The sequence below is a fragment of the Arachis duranensis genome, chromosome 1 (genome assembly GCF_000817695.3).
Source record: "Arachis duranensis cultivar V14167 chromosome 1, aradu.V14167.gnm2.J7QH, whole genome shotgun sequence".
Lineage (NCBI taxonomy): Eukaryota > Viridiplantae > Streptophyta > Magnoliopsida > Fabales > Fabaceae > Arachis > Arachis duranensis.
This window is the reverse complement of record NC_029772.3, coordinates 97,592,320-97,605,651: the sequence shown is the minus strand read 5'-3', so window position 1 is coordinate 97,605,651 and position 13,332 is coordinate 97,592,320.

The window sequence follows — 13,332 nt, the reverse complement described above, 5'->3', positions numbered from 1 at the left end:
AGTTGATTAGAAGGAAAATAGATAACATCTGTTTGGGTTTATGGAGATTCAGGCGGTGGTCATTCTGATTGGTTTGGTGAGTTGCACAACATAATTGAATTGTAGTATTTTTGTCGTACTTTGTACAAGGTGTGCATGTTTAAATGTGAATGGTATAATCTAAGTTCACGACAAGAAATATGAAAGAATAAGGACTACAATATCACTTAAGTTAATATAACCAGGAAATATAGGCACTACGATCCTTTTATTCTACCGCAAAATGCATGACAGATATACTATTTGCCTTATCCGGATTCATGCAAGTCTAGTTGGGTGGTTGTGGTTAAGATTAAGCCAAGAGACCATATTGAGTCTGATAATGGGACAGAGGGTCAGGAACCTTACCAGATTGACGACCCAACTCCTTCAAAAATGGTTATTGACACCGGTGATGCGATCACCCTTAGGCCGGCTGTTATGGATGATGATATCATTGACATTGGAATAAATGATGCCGCACTACCATCAGAGGACGATGGTCTCAATAAGAAGATGGGATCAATGACGATGAAAAGAAAGATGAGTTTGATGATCATGAAACTACTTCGGAAGAAGATGATAAATCTAGATAACGTTAATGTACATATAGTACTATCTTATGTGTTTTTTTTACCAAACTTTGAAAAGAATGTAATATGATTAGCATCGTTTTATGCGTTTTTTTTTTTACCAAACTTTGAGAAGAAAGTAATATGATTAGCATTGCTTTAAATATTCTGATTACCATTATTATACCATATTTTTAAATTGTATATTTTATTTCACATTAGATTTAAAACATTGTTTCAATTATTAATTATCAGAATACATTATAGATGGACATAAAGAGATTATTTCAAAAAATAAAAAAAACTACCGTCGAAATTACCATGGAATATACTGACAATAACAACCAAGTTAAATTTCCTAAAAAAAAGAAAACCGTTTCCATCAAAATTATCGTCAGATAAGTCTGCCGGTAAGATGGCAGTTTTTCGCGACAACTTTTCCATCGAAAAATTTTGACAGTATGTTGCATACAATTTCATTTTCTGGATTTATGTATTTCGTTGAAGAATTTGACAGTAATTACCGTCGGACGACAAAATCTGACGGTAACCATTTACCGACGAGATTTATACCGTCCGATTCTATCCGACGGTACTAAGTGTTTTTTTTGTAGCGAAAAAAATATATTGTTAGCACTAATCAGCATATATACTACATAAATCATTTAACATTTAGATTATTTCAAAAAAAAATTGACATAATCTCCCCTAAAATTGGATATATATCCACTTTTACGATTTTTACGAATCCAACCAACATCAATCCACAACATCAGTCAAAACACAATTAAATTCACAATATTTATAGCAGAATATATTAACTTATTTTTATACTTGAATTCATACCATATATACAATGTCATACATATAATATTACAATGTCAAACACAACAATTTATTCAATTCAATTAAAGAGTTTAAATTATTGACAATGAAAAAATTTTAAATAATAAAAATCTAATTAAAAAATTAGGTCAAAATATAAATATTTTCAAATTAGTTAACCTTTAAGAAATAAGTCTATACTTCAAGAGTAAATAGTAGACATCATTATACTATACACATAAAAATATGTTTACATAAACCTACCTCAAGAAAAAATAAGCTATCTAGTTAGCAAGGTTAATTAGTTCTTGAAATTGAATAAGAAGCAAAAAAAGACTCAACTTACAAATTTTACAAGCCTTAGAGTTAACTATTGCTACTATTAAACACTGTATATATAGTTAACTATATTATATTAACTTAAGGTTATAACATTTTTTTGATACATTTCCTACTTCAAAATTCAAGCATCTTGCACTTCTTTCTAGATCCTAAATTAATATATAACTAATTCCTACTTCCTAAATTAACTTCATCCTAAATTAACATATGATAACTAAATCTTAAATCCTAAATTAATTTTAATCCTAAACCCTAAATTAGCATATAATAATCAAATTTTAAATTAACATATAACTAATTCCTAAATCATAAATTAACTCCATCATAAATCATAAATTAGCATATGATAACCAAATCCTAAATCCTAAATTAACGTATCTTTAAACCCTAAATTAGCATATAATAATCAAACTCTACATCCTAAATTAACAAATAACTAAATCCTAAATTAACTTAAACAAGGAAAAACACTACAAGAAAAATGCTGAGTACCATCAGATTTACCGTTGAAAAATCAAATGAAATCCGGCAGTATACTTGTTACCGTCGAATTTTGTATCGGTATTTATCCGACGGAATAAACTTTGCCGGAAACATATTATCCTCATATTTTTTTGTCCGACGGTAATTGTCGTCGGATTTAGCGACGAAATATAGTTAGAAAGCAGACGAGATTTGCTAAACATTATCGTCAAAAAAGTTTCGATGATAATGTTGGCGCCATTTGATATATCTCCGCGCTATTTTATCGTCGAATTAATCCGATGGTAATGTTGACAGAAATGTTTTCTATTTTTTTTTAGAAAAACTAGCTGTGCGGTTACCGTCAATGTATTTTGTCGGAAGTCTTTTTTTATTTATTACAAACTTTTCATCCATCTGTAATGTACCTTGATAATTAATAATTGAAACAGTACTTTAAACCTGCTGTGAAATATCAAACATACAAATTAAAAATACAGAATGATGGTAATTAAAATATTTGAAAAGATGCTAATTACATTACGTTAGTTCTCAAAGTTTGGTAAAGAAATACATATTATAGAACTATATTTACATTAGTGCTATTCAGATTCATTATCTTTGTCCTCTGGTTCACCATCCTCCTCTTCTGATGTAGTTTCCTGATCATTGCAATCGGCTTCCTCATTTTCATTGCCATCGACCCCCGTCTTCTTCTTGAACATCGTCGTCCTTTGGTTGTAGTGCGTTGGCATGTAGAACAGGTTCAACGATGTCATCATCCATAACAGCCGACCTAAGGGTGATCGGCTCACCAGTATCAACCACCATTTTTGGGAGTTGGGTCATCAATTTGGTAAGATTCCTGACCATCTGTCTTATCATCAGACTCGATGCGACCTCTTGGGTTAGTCTTAAATACAACCACCTAAATAGACTTGTATGAACCCAGATAACACAAATAGTACACATGTTGGGCATTTTTAGATAGGATAAAAGGATCGTAGTGCCTATATTTCCTGGTTACATTAATTTCAGTGATATCGTAGTCCTTGTGCTTTCATGTTTTTTGTCGTAAACTTGGATCATACTGGTGTGGTATTTTACAACCACACTACTAACCAGCAAGTGCACCGGGTCGTACCAAGTAATACCTTAGTGAGTAAGGGTCGATCCCACGAGAATTGATGGATTAAGCAACAATAGTATTTGATAGGCTTAGTTAGGCAAGCAGAAATTGGTTTTGAGATGTTTAAAATGTTTAAGTTCGAATGCAAAATATCAAAAGTATAGACAATTAAATAAATTGGGAATAAAATATTGAGAAAACAGTTAAAGCTTCAGAGTTATCTATTTTTTCGGATTAACTTTTATCACTAACTAATTTAATTATGTAGGATTTAATTTATGGCAAAGTATATGTGACTAGACCCTAATTCCTTAAACCTTCCTAGTCTCCTCTAAAATTCATTAACTGCCAATTCCTTGGTCAATTAATTCCAATTAAAGGGTACATAATCAAATTCCAGTTTGCATGCCACAAAAACTCTAATTACCCAAAGAATAAAAGGATTATATGTCACGTATCCCGTTAAATCTAGATAATTAGAATTTAGGAGAATATGTTTTCAAGCTGTTGTTCAAGTATAGAGCTTTTCCAAGTTATACAAGAACTCAAATAGAAAGAGGGTCATACTTCCGTTCCCCCAAATTCATAAGATAAAGAACGAAAATAATTCTTAAATATAAATCCAAAACATAAATTAAAATAGAAAAAGTAATAAAATCAATCCATAAAAATAGACAGAGCTCCTAACCTTAACAGTGGAGGTTTAGTTGCTCATGGAATGTAGAATGTAAATTTGTATAGAATTCCCTAATGGAATCCCTCTCATGTAATCTAATGTACCTAATAGAAGAGAAGTCTCCCCTTTTTATAACTAATCCTAATTAATTTAAAATCTAATTATCTAAAAATAAAAATAATATCTTTTCTAAAAGATAATATTTGAATTTAAATTCGAATTAATTAACAGAATTTCAGTTGATGGGTTGGGACCACTTGCTTTGTCCATTCTGCAGCTTCTAATCTGTGTGTTTCTGGGCTGGAAAGTGGGTCAAAACAGCCCAGAAATCACCCCAGCGTCATTTGTATTTTTGCAGATCGCGCATGTGACGCGTCCGCGTCGTCCATGCGTTCGCGTCATTTGTGCAGATTCCAGTCCACGCGTTTGCGTCAGGCACGCGATCGCGTCATTGCGATTTCTCCATTCTGCGCGGTCGCGTGGGCCATGCGTCCGCATCGGTCTTCGCTGGTCATCTCTTTGGTTTCTTCTTTTTTCTACAGAAACTTTATCAAATCCCTCCGAATGCTACCTAAAATAAATAAAATTGCACAAAACTCAAAATAGCATCCATAGTGGCTAAAATATAATTAATTCTTAATTAAACTCAACAAATTAGATGCAAATTCACTAGGAAAAGATAGACAAGATGCTCACGCATCACAACACCAAACTTAAACTGTTGCTTGTCCTCAAGCAACAAAAACTAATATAAGTTTAGGATGTGAATTTGCATGAGAATGAGAGTTCGATTAAGCTCGTGTCTCTTTTTATAGTGGGGTTTATAACTGTAATCCTGAATAGATTTGGCATCTCACTCTCCTTTGAATCAAGAATGTTATTGTCATTCAGAATTAGAATCCGGATGATATTATGAATTCTCTGATCTTTACATTTCAGTTTAATCCTTGACACAGCAACATTTACTTTAATTTATTTTTCTTTGGTTCTTTGCACCTTGAGCCTAGCCGTGACTTTAAATGTTATGTCTCAAGAGTTACTTGACACAGAAACACCACAAGCACTTAACTGGGGAACTCTCTTTGAGTTCTGATTTTTTTTAATTACTCCCAGACAGTGGTGCTCAAAGCCTTTGGCATACTCTGTTAAATATAATTGGTCTCGACTTTAAGTGTTCTGTCTCAAGGATTACTTGACACAATCACACCACAAGCATATGACTAGGGAAACAACTCTTTGAGCTTTTAATCATGTCTGACCTCCCTAGTCATTGATGCTGAGAGCCTTGGGCCTTGTTTTTATTTTATTTTTATTTTTTTTGCTGTTTCTTTTACTTCAAGGATTAAATTTTTATTTATTTCAGAGAAAGCATAATAATTCTCTAAATTCCTGTTCCTTATACATCAACATCCCTTGATTCAAATTCAAATATACACTGTTCATATCATGCATTCAAAAATCACAGAAAATACCACCATATTTAAGTAAATAAGACTATTCTTATAATTAAACTCAATTTCTCATGCAATACATCACTTCTTTTTCTTTTCTTTTTAGATTCAAGTTCAGTGAGTGGTACATGAAACATCTTTTCAGCATATAAAAAAAAAGAAACTAAACTAGTCCTAGGATTCTAACTAATAAAAGATCATGCAATAAACAAAGCAAGATAGTAGAAAACCAGAACATAACATAGAAAAAGAAAGGAGGAATAAAAATGAAAGGAACTCAACCACCTTAGTTATCCTAGTGCTCGCTTTATTCTTCAGGTTGTGCTCTTCCGTGAAGATGATTCGCCCCCCTTTTGGTGCTAGAAAACCAATAAGCGCAGCGTCCAACAACACCAAACTTAAAGGTTTGCTTGTCCTCAAGCAAATAAGAACTGAAAATAGAAGAGACAAATATTATGAGGAGAGAAAAATAAAAGGATAAAAGCATAAGAGAGAATTAGGATTGGGAGAGAGAGAGAAAGAAAACTAGGCCACGCAAGCGACGCGAACGCGTGGGTCACGCGTTCGCGTGATTGTGTTTTAGTTAGTTGACGCGGTCGCGTCGGTCACGCGGTCGCGTGACCCATGTTATGCTTCGGGTGCGAGTGCAGCCTCGCGCCTGCACAACTCTCTGTTCGAATTTAAATATTTGCCAATTCTGGGGTGACGCGATCACGTGGGGCATGCAATCGCGTGAGTGGCTTCAGAAGGGAATGACGCGGACGCGTCGGCGACGCGTTCGCGTGATAGAGATTATGCGTCTAGCACCAAGCCAGCACCACTCCAGCACAATAATTGGTTGTGCACCCTTTTTACGTCGAAAATCAGGGCACGCGGCCGCGTGGGTCATGCGGTCGCGTGGGGCGATTTGTGCTACTGGCACGCCTCCAGCCACGCTCCAGCTTGACTCTCTGTTTGTTTTTATTTTTTCGCCTCTCCTTGCGACGCGAACGCGTCGCTGATGCGATCGCGTCGTGTGGCAAATTATTTTTTTTATATATAGCTTGAGGTCTTCAGTTCCTAAGATAAAATAGCTGTATGATCAGAAAATTAGTAAGAACTCAATAAAAATAAATGCGAAACCTACTACTACGAAAAACAACTAAAAAGAAACGATCATACCACGGTGGGTTGTCTCCCACCAAGCACTTTTAGTTAAAGTCCTTAAGTGGACATGTGGTGAGCTCCTTGTCATGGTGGCTTATGCTTGTACTGATCCAGGAATCTCCACCAATGTTTGTAATTCCAATGGCTACCGGGATCCCAAACCAGGCGTATAACGCCTTTGAGCAATTTGAAGCAAGTGACAAGGCCCCAATAGTGTTGATTGTGGGAATGAATTCCAGGGTCCCAAACCTTGCTTTTACACCCGTCTTCTTGTGGATCACCATTGTTCCCACCTGGTGGCAAGCAATCTGAATTCTCACAGAGACATCCAAACAACCTTCTAGACCCATTTAAGTGAGCTCTACACCAATCCTTGCACTTCGATTTGGAGCATGCAACCATATTGGACCTTGCTTGACAACTCTTGCCACTAACCATCTTTCTCTTACTCTTAATGCCATAAAGAGCTCTAAGTTGACCATCCATTTCCAGTAGGCCATATTCAAGTGAGAAAGTAAAGGTTAAGGGTAGGAATTTTACCCACTTGAATGTTGTATTGGATGGTAATGGCTTTGGGAGAGGTCTTGCAAGTTTCACTTCCTTGTGTTCTTCCTTGAATTCTTCTACCTCTTTGAAAGCTTCCTCAATTTCAACCTCTTCCTCTTGGTAGCTTTCTTCTAATGCAATCTCTTCTTCATTACTTACCAAGAGCATTGGAGGTTGTGCATCTTCCTCTTCTTCTAATTACTTGCTTATTTGGCTCATTTGCACTTCCAAGTTTCTTATTGAGGCTCTGGTTTCCTGCATAAAACTTGCTAAGATTGCTTCCAAATCATTGTTCTGTTGAGACTGAGAAGACTGAAACTGGTGGTTATTAGAATTATTCTGTTGAAAAATACCCTGAGAACTATGATTAAAATTTTGTGGCCTCTGAAGTTGCTCTCCCCACTCAAAATTTGGGTGTTGGGTGTTGATAGTTGGGACTTGCATGCCACTCATCTGTTGAGTAAGTAAACTTAATTGCTGAGTCATAAGCTTGTTCTGGGCAAGAATAGCATTAAGAGTTTCTACTTCTTCCATAGCACTCTTCTTCTGAGAAGTCTCAATATCTGATGGTGGCTCTTGACATGGTAGAAAGATGATGGTTCTTGGTAGTTGGAACATGGAGCACTGAAGTTTCTTTGGTTTTGGCTTTGCCAACCAAAATTTTGATAGTTCCTCCATCCACCATAGTATGAATCACTACTTGGATATAAATAGTAACCTATGTGATCTCTTTCCATTATTTTTCCTTAGCACAAAACACCAAAAAGGATTAAACGCACCATGTGGTAAAAAGGAAAGCAAAAAAGAAAGAACAGAATTCTAATAATTAAAATAAAACTACTTAGAAATACCAAACTTAATTTCAAAAAATAATTTTTTTAAGAAAATAAATCAAAATATTTTTTTATTATTTTTTTTGAAAATTAAAATTTAATAAAATTTTTTATATTTTTTATTATTATTATATTTTTTTAAATCAAGTAATAAAAGAGAAAAAAAAATTAAAACGAAACAAGGGAAGGGGGACAGGGGGTTAAACGAAAAAGGAAAAAAAATAAATAACGTAGAGGAAAACGATAAAAAATTAACGTAAAGTAAAAATAAAATAAATAACCGAAATTTTTTTTTTCTTTTTTTTTCGAAAATTTAAAGCAGAAATTTTTTTTAATAAAATTAAAACTAAAATGCCAAATCTAAGCAATCAAATAACTAATAGTTGTTAATTACAATCAATTCCCAGCAACGGCGCCAAAAACTTGGTGTGGTATTTTATAACCACACTACTAACCGGCAAGTGCACCGGGTCGTACCAAGTAATACCTTACGTGAGTAAGGATCGATCCCACGAGAATTGATGGATTAAGCAACAATAGTATTTGATAGGCTTAGTTAGACAAGCAGAAATTGGTTTTGAGATGTTTAAAAGGTTTAAGTTCGAATTCAAAATATCAAAAGTATAGACAATTAAATAAATTGGGAATAAAATATTGAGAAAACAGTTAAGGTTTCAGAGTTATCTATTTTTCCGGATTAACTTTTATCACTAACTAATTTAATTATATTGGATTTAATTTATGGCAAACTATATGTGATTAGACCCTAATTCCTTAGACCTTCTTACTTCATGGCAAACTATAAGTGACTAAACACTAAGTCCTTAGACCTTTTTAGTCTCCTCTAAAATTTATCAACTGCCAATTCCTTGGTCACTTAATTCCAATTAGAAGGTGAGGCTCAATTCTAGTTTATGTGCCACAAAAATCCTAATTACCCAAAGATAAGAGGATTATATGTCACGTATCCCGTTAAGTCCAGATAGTTAGAATTTAGGAGAATATGTTTTCAAGCTGTTGTTCAAGTATAGAGCTTTTCCAAGTTATACAAGAACTCAAATAGAAAGAGCGTCATACTTCCGTTCCACCCAAATTCATAAGATAAAGAATGAAAATAATTCTTAAATATAAATCCAAAACATAAATTAAAATAGAAAAAGTAATAAAATCAATCCATACAAATAGACAGAGCTCCTAACCTTAACAGTGGAGATTTAGTTGCTCATGGAATATAGAATGTAAATTTGTATAGAATTCCCTAATGGAATCCCCCTAATGTAATGTACCTAATAGAAGAGAAGTCTCCCCTTTTATAACTAATCCTCATTAATTTAAAATCTAATTATCTAAAAATAAAAATAATATCTTTTCCTAAAAGATAAGATTTGAATTTAAATTCAAATTAATTAACAGAACTTCAGTCGATGGGTTGGGACCACTTGCTTTGTCCATTCTGCAGCTTCTAATCTGTGTTTTCTGGGCTAGAAAGTGGGTCAAAACAGCCCAGAAATCACCCCAGCGTCATTTGTATTTTTGCATATCGCGCATGTGACGCGTCCGCGTCGTCCATGCGCTCGCGTCATTTGTGCAGATTCCAGTCCACGCGTTCGCGTCAGGCATGCGATCGCGTCATTGCAATTTCTCCATTCCGCGCGGTCGCGTGGGCCATGCGTTCGCGTCGGTCTTCGCTGGTCATCTCTTTGGTTTCTTCTTTTTTTCTGCAGAAACTTCATCAAATCCCTCCGAATGCTACCTAAAATAAATAAAATTGTACAAAACTCAAAATACATCCATAGTGGCTAAAATATAATTAATTCTTAATTAAACTCAACAAATTATATGCAAATTCACTAGGAAAAGATAGACAAGATGCTCACGCATCACATACCATTCACATTTAAACATGCACACCTTGTATGTAGTGTGATAGAAATACTCAAATTTAATGTTGATGTGCAACACACCAAACTAATCAGAATGACCCTGCCTGAATATCCACGAACCCAAATTCTGGTGTTATCTGTTTTCTTTTCAATCAACCACTGTAAAGAATGGAACCGATATCCGTTAACATTGTATATCTGGTAGCTAATGGCCTTGTTCATTGGGCTCTAACTAAGTGCAACTAGTTCCGAATCTGTTGTGTTAGTTAGATACACGTTGATATATTCTGTGAACTAACGTGGGAAACTATTCATTGAGATATCAGCATTTGCCTCTTGGAATAACCTATATGATAGCATAGGAGTTGGAGGTTTTGATTAAATTAAGAAGTTAGTATCTTACGAATTGCAATATTTACGAAGATTTAAAAAACTCACATGAGGTACCATAAAATCTAGTCACAGTTAAGCAACACATGCAGGTGTGGGGCATCGATTTTCTTCAGCTCCAACCATTAGTCACTGCCTGCACCTATTGCAGCTCCTTCAGCAGCAAATATTGGGTATGTTGTTCCACTTGACAAGGATTCCTCCAAGTTAAGCTCTTTTTAGCCTTTTTCAATTTCGTAACACCTGTTGCATCAAACATTATCTCGTTATACTTCTCTTGGTTACCCTCCCAAGTCATTTATTTCATATTTAGTTCTCTCACCATCAGAACCCTTGTTGATCGACAATCGGACCTATTCAAATTTGAGACAGTCTGGTTAATTTCCCGTTCATCCACTTCTCTATATTCCATCCACATCCAATACCCATCTTTGAACCCGTTACGGTAGAGGTGAAGCGTTATATCCGCAGGTCCTAACCACTTACTAAGTCGACACTTTTCATACGAACACTAGAAACCCCTTCAGACATAAATGGTTTTATGCTAAAGACATGCACAACAAATGCGTCAACCCTCTTAAAGAATTCAGGTTTAAAATTTTTCCGTCCACCATTATCCCTATTATACATTCATAGACGATGACTTGGAATCATATTGAAACAAACATCTTGGAATTCAATGAACAACACAAATTATTATATATTTTAGAAATTTTGGCATAGTAGTGTACCCTATAATTACAATCTTTCGCTAAATATAATTATCATTTTCTGACAAATCAAACATGTTTTAAAATAAATTAAACAAAATTTTGGTAGAGCTTCTCCTTAATTCAGAGACATTCATAAAAAATATAACAGTTTTCACAGAGAAAATAGCTGTAGGCATAAATTAGAAGAAACACGAATTCAATAACACATTAAATCCTAACCGTTCTAGTGCGTAATTCCTTATAACGCCACACAATTTTTCAGTAAACAAGGGTTTCGAGAAGGCGCCTTGATGCACCTTCTCCCACTTCTGTCCTAAAATGCTACCCTAGGAAAAGCAAGTCCAACATTAAATTTAAATAATTAATTATAGTTAGAGATAAAAAAATCTACCTGGAACATGGATGCACAAAATACGAAAGAAGCAAAATTCAATTGATCTCAGAGAAATGACACCCTCCTAATAAAAAAGAAAGCTTATTAAACTCACAAAGTAAAACTAATTAATTCAACAAACTACACAAAGTCTTTCAACAATGTCAATCGCTCTTAACAATCTCATTCTAGTTAACCTACTTTAACTTAATTTAATTTTTATTTATATTAAATTAACATAAGAAATCATAATTACAGACTTCATTACTCTAATTTTTAATCAATAATTTGATACTAAAATACATAACAAAATCCTAGATTCATAAAAAATCTAAAAAAAACTAAAAACCCTAAACCAAATCCTAACCACAAATTTCATTATGCTGATTTAATCAATAATTTGGTAAAATACCTAACAAAATTCTAAACTCACAAAAAAATCTGAAAAACCCTAAAAAAATAAACCAAATCCTAATCACAAATTTCATTACATTAATTTAATCAATAATTTCATAAACTACTTAACAAAAAATTCTAAACTCATAAAAATTGTAAAAAATTAAAAAAATTATGCCAAAATTATATCTGATGGTGGCTGCAAGATGCTAGAGGCGTGGTGGTAATAGGTGACGGCAATGACAGCTACAGTGTCACTATCATCGACGGCAATGACCACGAAGAATAGCGGAGGTGTTTTCGACGACTCTAGCGGTGACCGACGACTCCAATGGCGACAACATCCAATGGCAGTGGCAGCAGAGGCTTCAGCGGGTGGCAACAACGCCGCGAGAGAGAGAGAGAGAGAGAGAGAGAGAGAGAGAGAGTGAGTGAGTGAACTCGCAAAAGTGAGGAGGAGGGGGTTCGAGTTTGAATTTTATCCCAATATTACCGTCGAATTTACTGGTGGAATGTTCCACCGATAAATCACGGAAAAGTATTGTTTCAATAAAGCGAGTTTCCGTCAGCAAAATCCGTCGATAGATCTTCTGGTAAAGTTGGCGCCACTAAAATAATATTTCGCGCTACTTATCACTGTTGGATTTAGAGTCGAAACATAAAATCCGATGGTAAACAATCCGTGGAAACAAATCTACCTTGTATTCAACACAGAGAACCACGCCAAATTCGACGGTAATTGATGCCGCTAAATCCGATGATACTGAGTGTTTTTCTTGTAGAGAAAGATGGACGATGGAATCTAAGGGTGAACAGAGAAAGAACATAGAGAAAGTGGGAGTCGCATGGTGCTGGACGGCGATGGCGGCTGACGAACAAAGAGAAAGAGGGAGTCACGACTGATGGAGGGGAGAGGAGCAACAAACTGGTTTCGGTGAGGGGGAGAGGAGGCAGCGACAGAAGGGGCAGGCAATAGCGAGGCTGACGGAGCGGCGGGAAGTGGAGGCGGTTAGAGAGAGAAAGGGAAAAGAGAGGAGAGAGAGAGAGAAAATTTCGAAATGAAGAGGGAGAAGATTCACCCTTTGAATTTTGGGGTTCATTACCGTCGAATTTATCGGCGGATAAATCCAACGGTAACTTATTTCGAGTTACCAAAATGCTTGATGGATTGTTTTAAGGGTAAATTCCACGCTAAATTTTGCACCTATTTTTTCATTTTTCCTTTATGTATTATCGTCCCAATAACAATCTGACCAAATAAATTCTATACTAAACCCGTCCATAAATTCGTCAGTAAAACTGATGCTAATATATAATATTAAATCCAATAATAAATCTGACGGTATTTAATATTTTTTTATAATAAACAATGCGAAGAAGATAATCAATTTTTGATATATAACTTTCTATCAGTGAATCCCATCCATTCAAATAGTTGACTTGCTGGTTCTTTCTGATATTGTCGTGGTGTGAGTGAGAAGAAACAAAGTCAGAGAAACAAAGAGATCAATTTCTTCACGTGGAGTGCGCCGCATCACTCGGGCGGTGGTGCTCTTTTTCTTCCTTCATTTATGAAC